The sequence below is a fragment of the Furipterus horrens genome, unplaced genomic scaffold (genome assembly GCF_987537825.1).
Source record: "Furipterus horrens unplaced genomic scaffold, mFurHor1.1.pri manual_scaffold_2, whole genome shotgun sequence".
In the NCBI taxonomy this organism is placed as follows: domain Eukaryota; kingdom Metazoa; phylum Chordata; class Mammalia; order Chiroptera; family Furipteridae; genus Furipterus; species Furipterus horrens.
This window is the reverse complement of record NW_028327172.1, coordinates 103,496,161-103,518,521: the sequence shown is the minus strand read 5'-3', so window position 1 is coordinate 103,518,521 and position 22,361 is coordinate 103,496,161. Positions and strand designations below refer to the sequence as shown.

Here is a 22,361-nt window from a genome sequence, read left to right as displayed (position 1 = left end):
AGCACTACTTGGTTGTGATAGATAGAAAGCCCCCTCAAAGTTGTTTAAGCAAAAAAGATTTTGGTTAGGTTAGTTAACTTGAAAAGTCCAAGGGCTGAAGCTGATTAGGTTACATATGTATTTAAAATTTTCCTTATGTAAAAAGTACTTTTAAAATGTTTAAGAAAATTGCTAACTTATTTTTTAGTAATGGGAGTAGTCAACTGTTCTCATTCAAAAGTACTATTATTTGTAGATGTTAAAACTGTATGGAGACTTAAAAATATATTCTTGCAGTCAAAGGCAAGGCAAATTACTTAAATAAAGTTGAGATATTTTCCCCAAATTATATCAGTTTTCCACAGAATTATCTGTAATAATAATAATAATAATAAAAAGTCAGCCCTGATTTGTTAACTCAAATTCTCTGTATTTTGCTTCGACACACAAATTGCAGTCTAAGAATAAGTTTGTTGAGTTTGACCTAGTGGGTATTTATTTAGGACTTTTATTAAAAACAAGGGAAACCAAGAAAAGGAATATTGTTGTGCAAATGATCTCGGGGGGTGGGGGTGGGGCTCAGACAGGGCTTGCTCACATCCCCTCTGAGGTTATTATCATCTTTGTTTGCTTTGACTTTTACGGATACAGTATGTCTGTCTTTGTGCTGTTTGCAAAAAGCTGTGCTAGTAGAAAAGAAGAGATGGACTGTATTTCCAATGATGGTTTGTTCTGCGGGCATTTGTTCCTTAGCGTGGCTGTGTTCAGGGCCAGGGATGCATGGAGCCGATTGCTTCTCCAGATTGTGGAGACTGATGGCGTAGTTGCTGATAGCAGCAGCCAACAAACCCTGTTCCTTTCCATTTTGCATGGTCCTCATTTCACCAGAAAGCACGGTAGCTGTAGCTGCTCATAGACTTTTTTTCTTTTTCCTTTTTCCCCTCTTACCCCTCCCTAGACCTCTCTGGGCTTTGACGTCATGTGTGCTCCTTTCAGTTGCCATAGCAACCCCATTCCCCAAGCCCTCTGTCTGTCTCCTCTGGTAGGTTCCACAATGGTACAGGCAGCATCACGCTGCACAATGGTTTCCAGGCAGTGAAAGAGGGTGATTCAGCAAGTCACTCTTCTTTTTAAAAATCTTCCCTTCTCTTTTTATTTTTATGGGGGTGAGTGGTGCTTGTTATATGCTTACCATTTTCTTTTCTTTTTTCATTTTTACAATTTTCCTTTTTTCTCCTCACCCCTCAGTTCCTAGGGGCTTGAGTGACTTTAAGATTGGGTTTTCTTGGAAATCACTTGTCCATCATTAATTTTAAACAATTTTCCCCACCTCCAAAGAATCTGTTCCTCATAACAGTTTGGGATGTGGTTAATGAAAAACAAGTAGGGAGGATTTCTGGGGCAAACACTGCTGGATGAGGATCGTAGTTCTGAAGCACGGAATGGTAGGTGACTCTTTGCTCATTCTGGGTTTTAACCTGATTTTTGGAGGGTGTGGTGTTGTCTATTAATTGCTACTGGTAGGGTGGGAGAACCAGGACGGGAGAAGGGTAAAGATGAGGTGGGAAGCAGGTTAATGAAGTGAACTACCTCTGAGGCAAGAATCCACCAGCCTTTCCTTCTGTGCGGAGCATCTCTCCCCTGACTTGGGAGTATTGAAACCTTTCTGTTTGGAACGAGGGTTGGTAGAGGGTGGGAGGGAGCTTTATTATTGTGACCAGGGATTTTTAGACCAGTGCAGAGCTACAGAAGGGAAGAGAGAAACAGAGGGAGGAAGGGAAGGAGGGAGGGGGAGAGAGAGAGAGAGACAGAGGGAGAGGGAGAGGGAGAGAAAGAGAAACAGCTGTGCTTGTTAGAAGTGCTGGCCTCAGTCCCACATCCGAAAAATGCTATGGGTTCCCTAAAGCATTAAAAATCCTATCTTTCAGTATGCATTTATATTTACTTCCTGAGAGGTATAACTTAAATAAATATTTTGGGATATATTTACATCTTTTAGTTGAGAATGCTATTTATATATTTTAGTTGCAAAACTAATGGCATTACTCTTGCAGAAACACCAGGCTAAATTTGGGCTTGAGGGAGGAACACAGAACAGGGATTAGTTTAGAGATAAGAGGAAACATTGGCACTACAGTCCTATAGGTAAGGGGTTCCTTTAAGAAAGTGATCTCCTAGTCACAGCAGGCAGCATTTTTTTTTTTTTTTTTTAAATGGCATGGTTCCCAGGTATTCTGTGCTAGAACTGTGCCCCCTAGAAATGTCAGAGATTTTTTTGAAAAAAAAAAAAAAAAGAAAAAGATATTGGAAATGAGCATGACAATATAGTTAACAGAATTTTTGTATTTGTGCAGCAAAATAAACATGGTTTATTGGAAAATCCTCAAGAAGATCAAGGTTAGAGCTATTTCATGAAAATTATGTATATACTCATATATTTATTCCATACACCCCTGTCTACATTTAAATCTAGAGATTGAGTTTCTGCTTCAACCCCTTTAAAGACAGAACTTCCTGGGATATTGCATTTTAGCCACAGAAAAAGAATGGCTTATCCCAAGGCAGCCAGCTCTGAAGCAGTCACAAGGTTGTTTACACGGCTGTCTTTGCTGCAGGGCCAGACAGGGTCTGTACAGCAGGCCTGCCTGCTGCTGCTCTGTTGATGATAACTTTTATGAACGAACTGGAAAGAGGCAGGCTGAGTCATGTGGGACAGGCCACAGCTAGATGGAAGGAAAATGGGTATAAGGGCACCAGGCATTGCCAGCCCAACGTCTGATTTCTCCCTCTATCCCTAGACTGCTAGTTTTTGGACGCTGGGAGGTCTCACAGAATGCTGAACAAGGTGTTAAAAATGGTGGCAGGAAATGGCCATTTCTTGCAGAGAGGCTTCTGTAAATTTTCTGCCTTAGGTGAGCATATATATATACACACACACACACACAATATAGAGGGATGCTCATGAATGCACTCACAAGCTTCTGACTCCACTTTGGAACCCTTGGATTTTAGGGGTTGGCTAGTTTGGATGTAGCAGTTTTGCTGCCTCTGGTATACATTCCCTTCTCTACCTTGATGTCATTCTTAGAATAGACAGAAAGTCCTGGATTAGCTTATTTTACCACATAGAGCAAATTGGATTTTTTCGCTCTCACAACGGGACTAGAAAATCAGATGACAAAGGTAATATGACCTTAGATATTGAAGAGTCTTCATGCTTCCTCATTTGCACATCACTCCCTCCTGTTGTTGCAAAGTATCTTTAATTTGACAGGTTCCTGGTGTTATAAAATTTTCACAGTTTTGGTAAAAAGATTCTAGATGATGAGGCAGTGAGAAATTACATGTAGAGTAGAAAAGTCAGCTGTCTCCAGCTTCCTGCCTGCTTGCCCCAGAACAACATCTGGTGTCACGAGGAGTGCGTTTGCCATGCTGGAAGGGATATTTATGAACAGATCCCAGAGAGGCCGAGTGTGTTTTTGCTGTCATTGTCTGGTATGTCTGCAGCTCTTAGTATTTAATAGTTTCATAGTATGTGGTCAACATTTTTCAAGGTTAGAATGAACTGGGAACTGATTGTGAATGCTATAAAATATATATATTTTTAAATTACAGGAAAATTTGTAGGGTTCTTCTTGTTAGTATATCCTATATGAAAATCACAAGCAAAAGGAATTTGCCTACCCTAAGTGATGTAAAAAGTTTCCCATGTTTAAGGTAAAGCCTCCTATAATTAAAGGATTTTTTTTTAAAGTTTTATTGTGGCTTTATGTAAATTAATCTTTTTTTTGATGTAATCTTAGTGAAAAAGTATTTTAATACTAATGATAAAAGGAAAGGCTAATTGAGGATTTTCTTGTTTGTTAGAGTTGCGGGTCAGATGCTTGCCTTTCCTGCTCTAGTTCTGGTTTCAGGTCACATTTGTCACTGAAAGACTTTGCGTGGAATTGGTGTGTCCAGATCGAATGATTGCTTAGTTGTTTATGAGAAAAATGGACTTAAAGCTAGAGAGAATTCAATTAGAATAATAGAAGACAAGTTGACATTTAAATATTTTTCTCCATTGCCCCTACTGTTTCCTCTACAGTCTTTTAATCTTTTTGTTAGACATTGCAACGCCCGCAAAAACAGGCAAAAAGTGTCCAGTAATGACAAGAAAGGAGTACAATGCTGTATTTGCTGCAGCCTGAGTGCTTCTTTCCTACCACACATGAATTTCTTACACCTTTTGCGGACCATGGACTTGTGGAGAAATTTGGCCCTATAGACTACAGGGGGTGATGCTTATTGATAAAGAAGAACAGAATCCATTTGTTTCTTTCCCATATTAGATAGATTTATTGCATTACATAAATCTGAGGTGAAACGCTGTTGCTGATTCAGATAAAAGATTATGCTGCACATTGATTGTCTGAAAGAGAAAATATAATTTAGAATTGGAGCTTGGATTTCCAGAAATTTACCTCTCTGTTCATATTTTCATAGCAAAGTTGTAAGGTTTCAAATCAAGATTTTTTTCAGCTTGACTACACTGTGTCCTTATGAAAAAAATCAAGGCAAAGAGGGGGAAGTGACAATTCTGTCTGTCATATGTTTTTGGTACTGATCCTCCCCCCACCTTTATTTAATGGAGGAGAGCTTTATTTCTTATTGTGAATCTTGGTGGAAATGAATTTGATAACATAGGTGATACTCAAAAATCTTTAAGAGAGACATTTTGGTTTGAAAAGTATACCTCAATTTTATACTTATTTTTGGTAAAGGATTTCTTTAGTTAAATTGATGTTTTGAATTTCTGACAAGCCACTGTGTCCTTTCTTGCTGTTCTTATTCCTGGTGACTATGAGATGCAAAACCCATAGGAATGGAAAATAGAGTTTTGAGTGGAAAAAGAAATGACAGAGGTTCCTTAGAAGCATTCCTAACCCACAGTTGCTCTAAAGCCTGCTATGTGGTGCAGGTGTAAAATGAATTTCCCGTATAGGGCAATTAGGCATTAGCACACAGGCCTGCACAGGGCTAAAGAGGATTTTTGCGACATTGTGTGTGTGTGTTAGAAAGCAGGAAAAAAAACAATCCAGCAGTGACATTAAAGTGCTAGAAATTCATTTTAGTGGCTTGTCTTCATAGAAGTAAAACTGCCTCCTGGATTTCAGATGTCCTGGGTGCTTCCTGTGCTTCCTGGAAATGTTTCTTAAAGTAATTATCTCCTTCTCATCCATATAAAATAGGATTTAAAAGCATTGATAGTGAAGGAAAGCTCATAAGTTTGTTCATTTGATAACGTTTATTCAGTGTCTGTACTACTTCTATCATGGCCCTTATTACACAATACAATAATTACGTATTTCTGTTTCCTGTATAACCTACTAAATTATAATCTCTGTCTGTTTGGCACATAGTAGGGCAATCAATATTTCTTGAATGAATGTCTCCCATGATCGCAGTTCTCTATTAAGGGCTATGGGTGGCGGAGTTTGTGAAACTGTAATATAGTTCTGACATTTGGGAGCTTATACATTTAGGGAGATGAGGTTAAATAACAAAGATGGTATATGATAGTATTGTTTATGATTTGACCAGTGTAATAGGAATTCAGAGGAGAAAGGAATTCACCTTCTCCGAACTAGTGACAGGTGATACTGGGGATGGCCACTTAGCGATGGCTTGGGGGCAGAAGGTGGTAGGGAGGGATTCCTAGAAGCAGTTGTAACCCCCTGGCCAAGGACGGGACTCTTAGAGGTTTGTTTTGGGTGTGGTGACCATACTTTCCAAACTAGAAAGCAAAACTTATGTTTGATGATGGGTAGGACATTGGAAACTGGTCCAGTCCTGGAGAACCTGGTCCAATACAATGTTGAAAAGTAACAGTAACAGATTGAAGTTACAAACCTACTTTTGATTATGATCAGATTACGGAAAAACGACATACAGGTCACTTTTCTGCTTCAGATCAACTTTAGTTTTATTTTATTTCACTTACTTAAGTGGTTTTCAAACTTCTCCCAGTCTTTTTATCAGTGACCCAGTAACCCATTATTCCAATGAAATCTTACACGAGAAGTAAAATGTGCAAACATGTAACAGTGGAGCTGTCCCAGGTGAAGCTTAGTAGGGTGCCTTGTATCGAAAAACCCAAATTCATGGCACAAAACCAATTATTACCAAATATCGTATCACCCAAAATAGCAATACTAATTGGGCTCATGTTCAGATTTTATTTATTTATTTATTTAAAATATTTTATTTATCTATTTTTAGAGAGAGGGGAAGTGAGGGAGAAAGAAAGGGCGAGAAACATCAATGTGTGGCTGCCTCTTGTACAGCCTCAACCGGGGACCTGGCCTGCAACCCAGGCATGTGTCCTGACTGGGAATCGAACCAATGACCCTTTGGTTAGCAGGCTGGTGCTCATCCACTAAACCACATCAGCCAGGGCTCAGATTTTAAAATATTAGCTACACTGGTGTTGGTAAACCAAAGTTCTTGTGCTTGTTATAACTTTACAGAGTGAACTATCTCAAGATGTTTTATTCCTCCTCGCCCCCCAACCCATGTCACCCACCGCAATTGTCTTCTCAGTTGTCTGGCTTTCTCAGTGTAGTTGAAATTCCAATTTAAATGTTAAAATCAACCTTGCCTGCGTTTTTGCTTTGATTTTAGGCTAGTATGAGAAACACCAATGGCAGGATCATCTCAGATCTTCATTATGGCAACTCGTGCAAGAAGCTGTTGAATTAGATCCAATTCACTATAGATGAGAACTCATACAAGCAGTGGTGAGTTATGAATTTGAAGATGTTCCTTAGCAGGAAACATTTGATCTATAGGAACATTTTAAAAAATATTGCATATGATTTAGTGTATGGATCTGAAGAAATACTTCTCTAAATAATGTCACTAAAGAAGTGAAAATCAGTAAGATAGAATGTTTAGCTGAGGGTGTGGTGCTATTAATACCACAGAGAGCAGCATGAGCTCTTGAGGTGCCTGGGTGCATTGTGTGACAACATGATGCTATCACCCCGGATGATACTAGCCTGTGTAACATGGCTGCAATGAAAATTTCGTGTGGTTGAGTAACAGCTGGGTAGCAGTATTATTCAGTTATTTTATTATTTGCAACATAATTCTATATTTACCAATTCATCTCTTCTAGTAAAGAATTGGTTCTGAGCTAAATTATAATGCTCAATTCCTTTCATATACATATATGTATATATATATTCCTATACATATACACACAATACACACACGCATATATGAAAACATTTAGATCTTTAAAAATAAGAGAAGAGATCACATCACAGTTTTATAAAATTCAGTTTATGTACATTTTAGCCTATAAGTCTTTTTGCTTGATAAAACAATGTTAAAAATAGACCCAAGTGCTCTGCTAGTTGGGATAATTTTTAAAAATATTATAAAAATAACAGCATACACAAGCAAATTTTTAATCAAATACTTGATGTTTCACAGTTCCCAAAGTCAATAAGCAATAGACTCCAGCAGAGATGAACCAGTTTTCTGTCAAATTACATCTTTGAGAAATAGAGTATGACAGTGGTGCTTGTAAGACTCGAAAATAAGCTGCTTTGAGCTAGCAATCGATAGCTCTCTCTCATTTGCTCAGTGGCTTATGTAACTCTGGGTAGGTAGCTTGCCTGGTGAGTTAATGTATAACATAACTGCAGAAGACTGATGACCCATTTCACATCATGATTTTCATTACACTCTGCATATAGTTATATTGAGAAAGCACATATAATAGTCATTACTATTCTGTGCTTAATCAACATGTATTAAATTGCCAACAATCAACCATTTTCAGTCTAAAATAAGGGCAATTTTATATGGCTGAACTTAATATTTGAGTCATGTATTATTCCTAGTAATGTAGAAAACATATATTGCCCCATCTTTTACATTTATTCATTATGCACACATTTATTGAGAAGCTGATGTAGATATCATCCTTAGCTCTTGGGCTAGGTGAAAGAGACTGTACCTGCTTTAAAGGAACTTTCAGGCTAAAGGTGTATCCCAATGAAAAATGCCATTAAAAAGGAGAGATATAATCTAAAGAGTGTGGTACTTATACAGTGCTATTAATGGGCAGACACAGGGTCCTAAAGGAAGTCCAGCAGAGGAGAGTCTAATTCACATGGCAATTTGTCAAGGAAGCCTTACTGGAGAGAGTGATATTTGGCTGAATGTTAAGGACAATCAGAGGCTAGCCAGAGGAGTGGAGCAGTGGAGGCATTTTTCAAGGGTCCATAGGCTTGAGAGAGCATGGTGGTTTTGGGGGAGGGACACTAGGTGTCATTTACTATGCTGGGGCATATATGGGAATGGTGGAGATGAAGAGAGATACTGGAAATATATAATAAAGGATTTCTGAGAAGAAGCTAAGGAGTTTGGATTTTATTCCAAAATGAAGAATTTTTGAAAGATTTTAAGTAGGAAATTGACATCATCACATTTATTTTTTAATTGTGAAATGTCATGCACATAGAAAAATATATGAAAAAATACAGTTTAAGGAATAGTTATAAAGCAAATATCATACAACCATCATTTATATTAATAGACTCCCAATAAGCCTCTGCGAGCTCCTTTAAGATCACATACTTTCCTTTCCTCACTAGAGGGAACCATCAACCACTCCCTTGCCTTTTGTCATACTTGTTTCCTTTCTTTTCTTTATAGGGTTTCCATCCTGTAATCATATAATATATATTCTTAATCACATAATTTTGCTAAATGTTGTATAATTTTTCTTCCATGTTGATGCATGAAATTTATTTATGTAAATTGTTGTATAGTATTGTTTCATGAACATACCAAATTTATTCACCTATTCTGTCATTAATGGACATTTGGATTATTTTAATATTACTTATACTAATATATATTATCTGAGTTATATATATTTATTTAATAATATAATTAGTAAAGTTATTAAGTATCTATAGTACTCTTAATACATATATATTATTGCTCATAGATTTTAGTATATATGTATAGGAACTTCTCTGGGATAAATATCAAGGAAATGAACTAAATTTTGGGCTATGTACACATTCTGTTTTTTTAAATAATATTAAAATATTTTTTTCCAATTGGTTTCATCAGCAATGTATGAGAAGTCCATGTCCTTATCAACACTTGATTTATAAGTTCTTAAATTTTGCTAATCAGGAAGATATATAATTACACTTATGGAATTATTAAGTTGCATTTTGTTGATTACTAATGAAGATCTTTTCATTTTTTATTGGCCATTTGATTTTCCTCTTTTGTGATGTGCCTGCTGAAGTCTTGATGAGATTTGTGTTTCAAAATAATGCCTAGCATTTATTGAGTTTTTATTATGTAATAGGCATTGTGTTAAGCACTTTACAAACATTTCATCTTTATATCATTTTTATGATGTACAGATAAGGAAATCAGGTTTAGAGGTGTTAAATAACTTGCTAGCAACCACACAGCTCAGAAATAGTGGACTTAACATTCAAGCCCAGATCTTTCTGACTCCAGAATGCTTCAATTTATTGAATAGTGTACAGAAAGTGATTAGATTGGAGTCAGAGAGAACACTTAAGGTGCTATTACAGAAAACCATTTGAAAAAGAATAAGGTCATAAACCAACGAATCTGCAATAGGACATAAATACAAAGCCGCTGGACTCAGTAATGAATGCTGTGAGTGAAAAGGAAGAATTTTTAAAATCTCAAGTTTTAATACCTATTGGCTAGGTGAATTCAATATTAGTCATACAATGGATATTTATACTCCAGGTATTGTGGTAAGTTTTAAGAACAAACTCAACTAACAAGCAAAACAGAACAGACTCATAGATGGAGAGCAGATGACAGCTAGTGGGGGTTGGGGAGGTGCAAGGATGGAGAGATTGAACTAAAAGGATAAAGAACTCATGCACATGGACATGCAGTGATTGCTGGGCAGAGGGAGGTATAAGAGGACTACATGGCAATGGAAAAAATACAATATAGATTAAATAAAAATATACATTCTATAATTCCATGATTTAATAAGAGATTAATTAAGTTCATAGGATAATAAAGTTTAGCGTTTAAAGAGACTACAATGTGTACTTGGATCAGCTCTTCACTGTTTTAAAATGGTGAACCTGGTGCAAAAAGAAGTTAAGTGTCTTGTTCAAGATCACGTTTCAGATTTCAGATTAAGAATAGATAGCAGGCTTGCAAAGAATACGAAGAAATAACAAGTTGCCTAAATTTTAAATGAATAAATGAAAATACAATCAACCTACTTTATCTCCTAAATGTTTTTCAGATCATTTCCCTTTGAAATAAATCTAGTGTTACTGCCATAAATTAAGCCCTCATCAGCATTATTAGCAGGTTTATTTGAAGTAGCCTCACATTTTATCTTCTTGCTCATGATTCTACCAATGAAGTCACCAGATCTGATTTGCACTTGTTACCATGTAACTGTCTTGCTTACTTTGATATGCTCCCTTATCTATGGAATAAATTCCCTTCTCTTTAAAATATAACCATATTCCCATCTGCCCCAGTTTAGGAACTGATGATCTCTCCAATTTCCTGGGACACCAATGTGCTTCAGTCTCAGCCCAGACACAGAGGTGTTTATTACCTCTGTGATTTTCTTTACACTCTATTCTGTCTATGTTCACTTCACTATCCTTTCCTAACAGTCCTTAGTCATCTTTTAAGATCTTTGTAGTTCGAAGAATGGTCTGGGGACCAACACTATTGGCATCATCTGAGAGCTTGATAGGCCCCACCCAGATGTACTGACTCAGAATCTTTCAAACAAGATGCTCAGGTGTTTTAAAGTTTGAGAGGTACTGCTTAGACTCACTTTAGACTTCATGAGTGTTGTTTTCCTTTACAAACCTTTTCTGCCTCCTTCCATTAGTCATTTATTTCTTCCTGGTGTTCCAGGTTTCAGGAACTTTGGAGTAAGAAGTTGTGAGAGAGGGCTTGAGTCAGTAAGGAAGGGAAATACTTGAGTCTTTATGATTTCACTGTAGGTTCAATCATGGTATTACTAAGCAGTTACACATAGAACTGTGAGCTTTTGGATTCTCAACATGAAAAATTTAGAAATGGATTGCTTGCCTATTTGTGTCAGAAAATGTAGAAATAGATTGCTTGCCTATTTGTGTCACAGGAGTCTGTGTGAGGATTAATGAGCTTTTTGACAGAAAGGCACTCTATTAATCTCAGCCATCAATAAAACAAATGAGACTGTTTGCCAGGTGCTTCTGCTTCTATGTTGAAGGCTGCAATGCAAATGTAAAATACTGCCTGGAACTGTTGTCACTGTTAATAATAGTAAAGTCATTACCACAAAATGCCTACACAGAAAACTTGTTCTCTGTCAGTTCCAAAGTGGGAAGATGAAGCCAGGCATGGAAGTCCATTCCATTTTGTTTATTATAAATCTTGTTATTTTAAACTATTTTTCTGGTTAGCAGAGAAGTCATTTTAAGAGTATTTGAATTTCAGTGTATCTCATTATTTCCATCACTCTATTCTTGTAAGGTTTTCCATTGCTAACAGGGACTTAATTATCCTCACTTTTCTCTTGCAAATGGAGGTGGGACATTTCATGTGTCTAGTACTCAAATCTGTGTTTCTGTTAATTGTGGCTACATTCATTAATTTAATATATATCTGTATAGTGTGGTGGTCAAGTATGTAAATTCCAGAATTAGACAACCTGAATTTTTTTTTCTTTCTAAGAGCATGGGTTTTATTTATTTATTTATTTTTACGATCTTTATTTATTTATTTTTATTTTATTTTATTTTATTTATTTTTTTAATTTTTAATTTTTTCTTTTTTTAAAAATGTTTCATTGATTATACTGTTACAGTTGTTCCAATTTCCCTTCCCTCTGCTCCCCTCCACCTGGTTGCCCCCCTCCCTCCAGTTGTCCCCCCCTTTTAGTCCATGTCCATTGGTTGTGCATATAGTTCTTCTCAACCTCTCTCTGTCTATTCCATTCCCTCCTACTATGCTTCTTTTCCTGTACTATCGCTCTCCCTCTCCTCCTTCCCTCTCCCTGCTGACCTCCCCCCAGTATGTTCCCCATACCTATAGCTCTTTTTCCACTCTCGTTGCCTATTTAGTTTGCCTTTGTTTTGGTTCCCTAGCTTCTGTTGTTGGTTCTTGTGATGCAGTTTTCATTTTAATGTTCATAGTTTTGATCCTCCTTCTTCTAAACCAGTCCCTTTAACATCTCATATAATAGTGGTTTGGATCTAATGAACTCTTTCAGTTTTATTTTGTCCTGGAAGCACTTTCTCTGCCCTTCTATTCTGAATGACAATTTCGCTGGATAGAGTATTCATGGCTGTAGGTTTTGGATTTTCATCACTTTGAGTATTTCTTGCCAGTCCCTTCTTGCCTGCAGGGTCTCCCTTGAGAAGTCAGCTGATAGTCTAACTGGGACCCCTTTGTATATAATTCTTTTCTTCTTTCTTGCTGCTTTTAAGATTCTCTCTTTATCTTTAATTTTTGACATTTTGATTATAATGTGTCTTGGAGTGGTTCTCCCTGGGTTCAGTTTTTCTGGAACTCTCTGTGCTTCCTGGACCTGTAAGTCTATTTCCTTCCCCAAGTTTGGGAAGTTCTGCTTCATTACTTTTTCATATAATTTTTCAATTTCTAGTTCTTCTTCGCCCTCTGGCAATCATATAATCTGTATGTTCGATCTCTTATAGCTGTCTCAGAGGTTTCTGATCCGCTCCTCACTTTCCTTGCTTTGCACTGGTTGACTGTTCCTTCCCTATGTTCTGGTTTGTTGATTTAATCTCTGGATTTTATTTCCTCACCATCTGTCTCATATGTGTTTTCGTTCTTTTCAGTATGAGTGGCTTTCAATCCATTCTCGTCTTGTTCCAAATCTTTTGTTAATTTTGTAAGCCACCTAATAACTATAGCTCTGAATTGAGCCTCTGAAAGGTTTCTTATTTTTTCATCCATCAGATTCTTCATCTGCTGCCTGGTGAGCTGTGTCACTGGGATTTCTATAGTTGTCTGCCTCATTTTGACAGATTTGTGTTTTGCTTTGCTTCTTGGGCAGGCTATAGGGAGCGGAGCCTGTGTACTGGTCACAACGCTGTGACCTGCGGCGATCCACTATTTTATCTGCCACACTGTGGCACTTTGTCGTCACTACCCGGCGACCGGCGGCAAACCGCAATCTTTTTCACCACGCTGTGGCGCTTTGTGTGGGGGCGGGGGTCCAAGATGGATTCCTGCTGTTATTCTCCGCTGGGAGACCGAGATCTGTCCTCCCGCCCTCTGGGCCTCACTGACCGAGGCAATGTGGGGGCTGCCTTTCCCAGCATTGGGGTCGCGAGCTGCCGGGGCTCGACGGCAGCCGGGATTGCTCCCCCTGCCGCTGTTCCTGGTGCTACTGCAAATGGCACCACCTGCTTCGCTCTTCTTACCTGTCCAACTAGCACTGCTGGTTTATAACTTAGTACGTTGGTCTTCCGTGTAGTTTTATTTTCTGGAATTTCTAGTTATCTTTTGTTTTGAGGTAGCTGTATTCCTTTCTAGTTGTAGAGGGAGACCAAATGTGTCAGTCTAAGCCTCCATCTTGGCCAGAAGTCTAATGTTTTCTTTTTTAATGATTGATCAATTAGTTTTTTATAACAATAAAAAATAACAACCTCCCCGCCCCCTGACTTAAGACCCTTTACAATCTTATAAAGGATGATGGGCGAAGGTCTTGTGCTCTTCTAGCTGCTTCAAGCTGGGCATGGTCATTGTTCTACCTATGCTTGGGTCCAGAAATCCCTAGTAAGACTTGGAGTGGAGGGGAGGGTGGCCTTCCCACATGGGGAAGGATCGTGCAGACTCCAGGTCAGTTGGCTGTTCCTGGAAAATGACGTGCTTGGTTTAACAGGCTGGCATCCTTGTTGTATTCTGAGGGCAACAGATTTGGAAACAGGGTTAAAAGGCATCATTCAATCCATAGCTACTAGATGATAAAAGGCAGGTATTAATTTTTCAATGTTCCACATTAGGGAAAAAAAGGGCTTCTTTGAAGGAAGGTGTGCCAGGCATGTCACACCTGTCCAAAACCCTTTTGTCCACTATACTTAGCTTGGGCTGAGGGGAATATTTTAGGTTTCTCCCCTCTCAGACCTCTGAGCCCTTTCTGTCCAAGCCATTATGATAGAAAAGAGGAACCAGTTTTAAAGTGAAGCCCACAGACAACCTCATTCTTCACCAACCCAGCCACTTAGTTCAGCCAAACCGTTGAGTCTCAGGAGGGAGCGCTGCAGACAGGATTAAGTGAGGCCTATACATACAGATAATCACTCAGGTAATGAGATCATAGGCTTATGCCCTTTTCTCGTGGACTTTTATTACCTTTGAAAGTCAATCCTAGTTCCTCGGGGCTTTTTGGTAACAACCAGAGCCCAAGCATGTCTCCTTTAGCATCACATTCCAGTCAAAGTTTTGGTCAACAAAACCTCCTTTAACAATTGGTCTTATTAGTTTTATGCAAAGAACCTTATGTCATTACTTACTTCTTTAGAATGCCAGATTCTGGAGAGATCAAGTAGGGAGAAAAATATACAGTGAAGGAAAATTCTTGTCCTTCTAATAGTCACTAAAATTGCATTTCCATTCTTTATATTTTATTTTTCTCCCTCACTAAAAATTTTTGTTTGTCTTTCTATTACTGTTGTCACACTTTTCTTCCCTATTGCTTTCCGGCAACCTCCCCACCTCTTCTCCTGCAATTAGTCCCCACCCAGTTGTCCATGTCCATGGGTCATTTATACATGTTTTGACTAGACCTTTCCCCTTCTTACCCACTTCTCTCCCTTACTCTTCCCCCCTTGTCACTGTTAGTCTATTCCTTGTTTACATATCTCTGGGTCAATTTTGCTCATTTGTTTATGTTGTTCATTAGTCTCCTGTAACAGATGATAGCACAAGGAATTTTTCTTCCATTGCCTGGCTTATTTTGCTAGCATAATTCTCTCTAGCTCCATCCATGTTGTTGCAAATGGTAGAAGTTCTTCTTTCTTTCTGCTGCATCGTATTCCATTGTGTAAATGTACCAAAGTTTTTGATCTGCTCATCTACAAACGGGCACTTAGGTTGTTTCCAGCACTTGGCTATTGTAAATAGTGCTGCTATGAACATAGGGGTGCATAGGTTCTTTAAGTTGGTATTTCAGGATTCTTTGGATATAATCCTAGTAATGGAATTGCTGGTTCAAAAGACAGTTCCATTTTTAGTTTTTTGAGGAAATTCCAAACTGTTTTCCATAGTGGCTGCACCAGTCTGCATTCTCACCAGCAATGCACCAGGGTTCCCTTTTCTCTGCATCCTCGCCAGCACAGTTTTTTGTTGATTTCTTGATGATGGCCATTCTGACAGGTGTAAAGTGGTATCTCATTGTGGTTTTTATTTGCATCTCTCTGATGGCTAGTGATGTTGAACATACTTTCATATGTCTATGGACCCTCTGTATGTCCTCTCTGGATAAGTGTTTGTTCAGGTCCTTTGCCCATTTTTTAATTGGGTTGTCCATCTTCTTGGTGTTGAGATGTGTTGGTCCTTTATATATTTTGGAGATCAATCCCTTGTTTGAGATATCATTGGCAAATATATTTTCCCCTATGGTTGGTTCCCTTTTCATCTTGCTGATGTTTTCTTTTGCTGAGCAGAAACTCTTTAGTTTGATGTAGTCCCATTTGTTTATTCTTTCCTTTATTTCTGTTGCCTTAGGAGATATATCAGTGAAAATGTTGCTACGTGGGATATCTGAAATTTTCCTGCCTATGTTTTCCTTTAGCATTTTTATGGTGTCACGTCTTACATTTAAGTCTTTGATCCATCTTGAGTTTATTCTGGTGTATGGTGTAAGTTGGTGGTCTAGTTTAACTTTTTTGCATATTCCTGTCCAATTATCCCAACACCATTTATTGAAGAGGCTCTTTGTACTCCATTTTATGTTCCTTCCCTGTTGGTCAAATATTAGTTTACCATATAGACCTGGGTTTATTTCTGGGCTCTCTATTCTGTTCCATTGATCTATATGTCTGTTCTTATGCCAGTACCAGACTGTTTTGATTATCGTGGCCTTGTAGTATAGTTTGATATCAGGTTTTGTGATTCATTCTACTGTGTTCTTCTTCCCCAATATTTCTGAAAACTCTGACTCCAAAAAACCTCCGCTGCCTTGCGGCATACCTCTTCAGAGGAAAGGCTAAGGGAGTAAACCCCGACAGAAAATCCGGAGCCGGAGTCCCTAAAGCGGTTTGACGTTGTAGTCAACACTGGCAACTCCTGCGGCGCACCTGAAGCCAAGCTGTATTGACTCCGTCTTTCCCTTGGACCCTTCAGCTGCGAAGAGAGGGGGGGTCTGCTGCATGGGCAACAGCAGACCCTCCATATCACCCTGCCCAGGCTCTGTAGCTTCAGCTTCACTGGAGAGGACACTCCAGCGTCATCACAAGATGTCGATTCAACGCGGGAGGAGACAGATACCGTGTCACTCCCGAGTCGGACTGCACAGCCATTCTCGGCGGTGCAGATAGACTCTTAAGAAGCTACATCATCGTCTCTCGAGACGGACGGCTGCCGACGATTCAGGCTCTTTTTTGGTTCCATATAAATTTTTGAAGTATTTGTTCTAGGTCTGTGAAATATGTCATTGGTATTTTAACAGGGATTGCATTGAATGTATAAATTGCTTTGGGTAATATGGACATTTTAATGATGTTGATTATTCCCATCCATGAACATGGTATTTGCTTCCATTTATTTGTATCTTCCTTAATTTCTTTCTTCAGTGTTATGTAGTTTTCTGAGTATAGGTCCTTTATCTTCTTGGTTAAGTTTATTCCTAGGTACTTTATTTTTCTTGTTGCTATGGTAAATGGGATTGTTTTTCTAGTTTCTATCTCTGGTATTTCATTGTTGGTGTACTGAAATGCTTTCTATTTATGAATATTGAATTTGTACCCTGCTATTTTGCCAAATTCACTTATTAGTTTGAGTATTTTTTTTAATGAAGTCTATAAGGTTTTCTATGTACATTATCATGTCATCTGCAAATAATGACAGTTTTACTTCCTCTTTTCCAATTTGGATGCCTTTTATTTCTCTTTCTTGTCTGATTGCTGTGGATAGAACTTCAAAGACTGTGTTGAATAGGAGCAGAGAGAGTGGATATCCTTGTCTTGTTCCTGACCTCATGGGGAATGCTCTAAGTTTTTGTCCATTAAGTATGAATTTGGCTTCAGGTTTCTTGTTCATGATATTTATTATGTTGAGGTATATTCCCTCTATTCCCTTTTTGCTGAGAGTTTTCATCATAAATGGGTGCTGTGCTTTATCCAAAGCTTTTTTCAGCATCTATTGATATGATTATGTGGTTTTTGTTTCTCATTTTGTTTATGTGGTGTATTACGTTTATTGATTTGCGAATATTAAACGATCCTTGCATCCCTGGGATGAATCCGATTGATCATGAGGTATAATCTTTTGAATGTCTCATTGGATCCAGTTTGTCAATATTTTGTTGAGGATTATAGTATCTATGTTCATCAGCGATATTGGCCTGTAGTTTTCTTTCTTTGTTGTGTCTTGACCTGGTTTTGGAATTAGGGTCATATTGGCTTCCTAGAACGAGTTTGGGAGTCTCCTCTCTTCTTGGGTCTTTTGGAATAGTCTGAGAAGAATAGGAGTTAGTTCTTTCCTAAATGTTTTGTAGAATTCACCTGTGAAGCCATCCAGTCCAGGGCTTTTGTATGCGGGGGGTTTTTTGATTACTGCTTCAGTTTCTCTAGTTGTTATTGGTCTGTTCAGGCTTTCTGCTTCTTCTTGACTCAGTCTGGGAGATTATATGTTTCCAGAAATTTGTCCATTTCATCTAGGTTGTCAAATTACTTGCCATATTGTTGTTCATAATAATTTCTTACAATTCTTTGTATTTCTGTGGTATCAGTTGTGGTTTCTCCTCTTTCATTTCTGATTTTATTTATTTGGGTATTCTCTCTTTTTTCTTTATTAACCTAGTTAAAGGCTTGCCGATTTTGTTTATTTTTTCAAAGAATCAGCTTCTACTCTTGTTGATCTTTTAAATTGTTTGTTTATTCTCGATGTCATTTAATTCTGCTCTGATTTGATGATGTCCTTTCTTCTACTCGCTCTGAGCTTTGTTTATTGTTGTTCCTCTAGTTATTGTAGATGAAGGGTTATATTTTTTACTGGAGATTCTTCTATCCTTTTTAGGTAGGCCTGTATTGCTATGAACTTTTCTCTCAGGACTGCTTTTGCTGTGTCCCATAGGTTTTGGGTTGTTGTGTGTTCATTATCATTAGTTTCCAGAAACTTTTTGATTTCTTCCTTGATGTCATTGTTAACCCATTCATTATTTAATAGCATGTTATTCATTCTCCATGAGTTTGAATATTTTTGAGTTTTTCCTTGAGGTTGATTTCCAATTTTAAGCCATTGTGATCTGAGAAGATACTTGATATAATTTGAATTTTCTTGAATTTGTTGAGGCTTGTTTTGTGTACTACCATGTGGTCTATCTTTGAAAATGTTTCACGTGCACTTGAAAAGAATGTATATTTTGCTTCTTTGTGTTGAAAAGTTCTATATATATCGACTAAGTCCATTTGATCTAGAGTGTTGTTTAATGCCTCAATATCTTTGGTGTTTATTTGCTTTGAAGATCTGTCCATTGTTGACAATGGGGTGTTAAAGTCCCCTATTATGAGTGTGTTTCTGTCTATATCCTTCCTGAAGTCTTTCAAAATTTTCCTTACATATTTGGGTGCTCCTATGTTGTGTGCTTATATGTTTACAAGAGTTATACCCTCTTGAATCATTTTTCCCTTAAGTATTATGAAATGTCCTTCTTTGTCTCTGTTTATGGCCTTTGCTGTGAAATTTGTATTGTCTGATATAGGTATTGCTACCCCAGATTGTTTTCATGTCCTTTTGCTTGAAATACTTTTTTCCATTTTTTTCACTTTTGGTCTGTGTAGATCATTTGTTTTAAGGTGTGTCTCCTGTAGACAGCACATATGTGGGTCGTGCTTTCTAATCCATTCAGCTACCCTGTGTCTTTTGATTGGAGCATTTAATCCATTTACATTTAAGGTTGTTACTGATAAGTACTTATTCATTGTCATTTTCCCCCTTTGCACTCGTGTTCCTCTCTGTCTCTCTCTGTTTCTTCATCTTCTTAAAGAAGACCCTTTAGCATCTCTTGCAATGCTGGTTTGGTGGATATGAATTCTTTTAGCCTTCTTTTGTCTTGGAAACTCCTTATTTCACCTTCCATTTTGAATGAGAGCCTTGCTGGGTAGAGTATTCTTGGTTGTAGGGCTTTGTTTTTCATTGCTTGGAATATTTTTTTGCCTTTCCCTTCTGGCTTGTAGTGTATCTCCTGAGAAATCTGACGATAACGTTATTGGAGCTCCCTTGTATGTTATCAGCTCTTTCTCTCTTGCTGCTTTTAGGATTCTCTCTTTGTCTTTGACTATTAGACCTGTTGGGGTTCCTCTTCATTGGGATGCTCTGTGCTTCCTGGACTTGTGTGACTTTTTCTCTCATCAAGTTAGTTAAGTTTTCTGTCATTAGTTTTTCAAAGAGGTTTTCTATCCCTTGTTCCTCTTCTCTTTCTGAAATTCCTATGATATGGATCTTATTATGTTTCATGTTGTCCTGCAGCTGTCTTAGAACCTCTTCTGTCTTGTTCAGTCTTTTTTCATTTTGTTGCACTGTCTGGGAATTTTTTCTACATTGTCCTCCAGCTTGCTGATCCAATCTTCTGCTTCCTCTAGCCTGCTTTTAATTCCTTCTACTGTGTTCTTCAATTCAGAAATTGCATTCTTCATTTCCTCCTGGCTCTTATTGATAGCTTCTATGTCATTTTTCATGCCGGTGTAATTCTCAGTAAGTTCCTTGTAGTTTCCCTGGAGCTTCTTGTAGTTTCCCTGGAGTTCTTTGTAGTTACCTTTGAGCTCGCTGATTTCATTGAGCTTTCCTATAATCCATCTTTTGAATTCCATGTCTGATAATTTGCTTCCCTCTATTTCATTTAGCATTCTTTCTGGGGATTCTTCCTTTCCTTTCAACGGGAGGTTGTTTCTTATCTCCCCATTTTTGTGACTCTTCTTGTTTGTTGCTGCTTCTTAGATTGATCTGCACTTCCTGGATCTGCCCCTGGTGGCGTCAAATCATGTACCAGTCTGGGCCTACTCAGCCTCTTGGAGAATAGCAGAGATCTACTGCCTTTGCCTGTCTCCTTTAGTTGTTAATCTATTCAATATGTGATCAGCTGTCAGGCTTAAGGACTGAGGGTGGGGCAGCTTAATTTATGTAGGTGGGGCTTTTGCTTCCCCTCAGGCTGACGCCACTTGGAGGGGAATGTTATGCCTTCAGTATGGGGAATCAGTCAGCACTGAGACCCCAGTTCTCCCCTCAAAGCCACCACCCCATATTCTCCCCAAGTGTTTTTAGTCTCTGCCCTCCATCTACTTGAGTCCAGGGTAAGTGGGGGCCAAAATATTTTCATACATGATCTGCTTACGAGTTCTTTTTCTCCAGCTGTTTCTCTCAGACTAGCAACAAACCCTGTGGCTTTTCGCTTTTCACAGCTGGATACTATTTTACCTTCCGCTCTGTTGCTGTAGGCTGGGAAGCCCAGCTGGGGGTTTAAACCCTGCTCTTCTCGGGAGGAACTCCAAGCTGCCGAACTGTTTCTTAGTTCCTTCAGCTGCCACCCGTGGGAGCCCAGCCAGCCCTTTCATGCCTCTGCACTTCCTACTGGTCATGTGATAAAGTGGCCTTTTCTGTCTCTCCGTGGTTATAGGACTTCTCTCCAGCTACTGTTCAGTTGGTTATTCCAGATGATTTCTCCACAATTAAGTTGTAAGTCCAGACTGTTCTTGGAAGGAGATTAGTGTAGCTTCCACTTACTCCTCTGCCATCTTGGATTCTAGACCACCTGGATTTAAACACAAATTCTATTACTTGATATGATCCTGGTAAAGTCACAAAATCTCTTAAGCTTCAGCTTTCTCATCTCTAAATGGTACGAATAATGGTGCTGTTCTCATAAGGCTATTGTGAGGGTATGAATTAAGTACATAGCATTAAGTGCTCAGTAACTACCAGGTTTTGTTTGGGTTTTGGTCACATTTATTACCATTATCATTAACATGTGTTCTTACCTAATCAGGATCCTATTCTGTATCTTGTTAATTCTTTATTTGTCTACCAATAGTTAATTTGTGACCACACAATGATCATCAACCTTTTTTTAAAACCTAGAATAACATTCTGAAAAACCTCTCAAATCTCATTTTTTATTCATTGTCCCTTTATATATATATTCCTATTGGGCTTTCTTTCACCTAGCAAATCAAGTATTTAATTCTGCTGTAAATATAAGGGATTCAATAACTTCTTCTGACCGTCTGACTGGTATTATTTTCCATGGCACATTGCCATCCTCCCTCACAATTTTTCTGTAAAGAAATTTAGCTTACTGTCTTCCCTATTGACTTTTGTATTTTACTTAACCTGTTTTCAAGATCTGTAGTAGTATGTTTCCAATCTCTTATCAATCATGTGTCTCTGAACTTCAAAGCCACCTTCCCATATTAGCTCAGATCCATTGAAATTTGTTTGAGACATACACCAAGTGCTTGGTATACAGTGTTCAGTCTCCATGGGTGGTTGGGACTGCAACCAAACCTGTGCTCTGCTCATCAAACCAAGACTCATTTTTCTAATTTGCATAAGTACTGCCTGAGTTATTGGATTATTGTAATACTGCTCAGTGCCCAATCTGTTGTTATCCTTTACTACTGGTAAGTGATGCTTATAAATTCCTTGCATTTTGGCCAGATATATCATTGGCAGGTTCTCCTCTTGTAGTAGTTGCATGAACTGAATATTCATTATCATCTCTTGTTACATTGTTTCTAACTTCTATGGGACAGGAACCAAATGAAGGCAATAGTCTTGCTTCCTGAAAGAAAAATTAATCCATATTTGTTAATAATGAATTCATTCAAACTGTAGAGGACAGAATGAAAATGACTATTGAAATAGCTGCTATTAGAGGTGAAAAAATGGTTGAGTAGTAAGGCAAATCAGAATATATTAGCATTTAATCAGTGCTTTCTTTTATGATTCCAGTGTTGAGTATCTGTCTTAATCATTCTGGCTTAGAAATTTTTCACATGACTATATCAGTAGGAAGTTTCCTTTTTGAAAATTGTGATATTCACTCTGATATTAGGTCACTGAGATTTAAATTTAGCACCTTGGCTTTACCTACTTTTAGTGTGGGGTACAGT

General features: G+C 38.1%; 1 protein-coding gene across 3 annotated transcripts in view; it reads left to right on the top strand.

The window, feature by feature from the left end:
• Positions 1-1,032: 1,032 nt before the first annotated feature.
• The window catches only part of MAPK10 (mitogen-activated protein kinase 10), a 335,988-nt gene continuing 314,659 nt past the window's right edge, over positions 1,033-22,361 (top strand). For all 3 annotated transcript variants that reach the window (XM_090266261.1, XM_090266262.1, XM_090266263.1), the window contains exons 1-2: positions 1,033-1,424; positions 6,643-6,758. The gene's annotated coding sequence lies outside the window, so the exon portion shown is untranslated. The remainder of the gene's footprint in view (positions 1,425-6,642; positions 6,759-22,361) is intronic.